The sequence below is a fragment of the Saprolegnia diclina genome, assembly GCF_000281045.1.
Source record: "Saprolegnia diclina VS20 unplaced genomic scaffold supercont1.9, whole genome shotgun sequence".
NCBI classification, from domain to species: Eukaryota; Oomycota; class Saprolegniomycetes; order Saprolegniales; family Saprolegniaceae; genus Saprolegnia; species Saprolegnia diclina.
The window spans coordinates 1-1874 of record NW_008246076.1 but is presented as its reverse complement, the minus strand read 5'-3'; positions in this window follow the sequence as shown (position 1 = coordinate 1874).

Genomic DNA, 1874 nt, shown 5'->3' with positions numbered 1-1874 from the left:
GAGATGGCGTCCTCAGTTTCCGCGATTTCAACCTATTTTCAATCGAAATATCGTGCCGCATTTTGGGAAAACCGACGCTCGGCAGTTTGAGTTTGGTGTGAGCGCCCAAGCAACGGCGCGGCCCAACAAACTGGTCGCACATCGGGTCAAGATCCATAGCCAACTGTGGCAGCCGGAATCGGGGCTCTTGGAGCTTTCAAACCCCGCGATGTCATGTTGAGTAATTGAGCCATTGTGCCACCACCAAAAAATGAAAAATGGATTTACGCGTGATTACGCCGCGTTCAGCGTTGGAAACAACATGTACGCCGTTCAGTGAGTGTGTAGAGAGGCCTACATATCTGCTACGTGGGGTATGGCGAGTCTGTGGGTTGCGATTTGTCATTGTGGTGCAGTGGAAACGCACACTATATAAACGTAGTCTTGTGATTAGCTATAAAAAAATTAAAATCAAGCCAATAGAAACCATGTCAGTCGAGCTTCAAATCGACTTTGACACAGCCCGCAATGCTACCGGAGCACGACAGCACCGCCGTTCCGGAGATAACTTCAGTGACCATGAGCAGTGGTCACAACTGTGAAGTATGGACCCGCTCATTGCCGAGCTCACGGACAAGGCTGCGTCGACGACGGCGTCCAGGAGGCAAGCCTTGACGCGCTGGTTGCGATTCTCACCCGCGTCGGCGCCAAAATCTCGGCGTCCACTGCGCGCAGTGGAAGACGCCCTTCGCGGTCTCCTCATCATGGACGACGACCTCCGGCGTGTGCGCGCGGGCAACGGCCTCGCCCTCGCGGTCTCGCTCAGCAGCGAAGAACATGGTGTCGCGATGGTCGAGGAGCTCGTGCAGCCGTCGACGGAGCTCTGGACGTTTTCCAACTCGGCGGCGCTGGTAGCATCGGGCTCTATCAGTCTCTCGTCGGTGCCGACGTGGATTGCCACCACGCTTGCGGCGCCTGTCGTCCCGACGCTCGTGGTGCTCGCTTGCGATGAGAACTCGCTCGTCAAGTTGGCCTCGCGGTCAAGGTCGACACGGCGCTTGTCTCGGCGCTCGCTGTGGGCCTCACGGACGCCACCAACAAGGTCGTCAACCGCGTAGCGATGCGAGCCAGGCAAGCTCCTCGTCGAGTACGCCCGCCGTGTTCCCTCCAATCTCATGCTCAAGCTCAACGAAGACGACAGTGACGGCGAAGGCGCCAAGTAGAAACAAGTGCGCACTAGCTGCCTGTAAACGCAACTCAAATAGCATGTCCAATTGCGCTCGTATACTCTCAAGGGGCGACCACGAGTGGCGACGGCAAGAGTGCTTCTGATGCGTTTCATTCGTTGAAAATGGCATGTGCCATGTACAAGTTCATCGTAATGCCGCAAATAGTGCAATTCGGCATCACTTTGGATACGAGTTTCGAGCGCTGTAGGCCGCGCACGACAGTGCAGCTTGGTGCTCCGTGCTGTTCAAAGCAAACTTTATCACGCTACGACGTAGGAGCCATCTTGTATTTTGACCGACGTTGGCCATCAATTCGCAATCGGGAACGCTCCGCGACTGCTTGCGTGTTATTAGCCACATTATCCGGATATCCGGTGCAGCATCGCCAGGCCGCGCGATCGACCACTTTGCGTTCGAAAACGAAATGTCCAAGACTTGGCATAATAGTAGAGGACGCTTTGGAGAGCATGTAAAGCGAGGGCGCGCTTGCTTGCGAGGCGTACAGCGGTAGCGAGACGCGACCCAAGACGCGCGCCAAACTAAGATCGTAGTGCCATCTGAGAGGCACAACGCACTCCAAACTAAGACCGTAGCGCCAGCTTAGAGGCAGGACGCCACGACGCCGACGCTACTTGCTGACAACATCACGTTTAGAATGGAATTGCC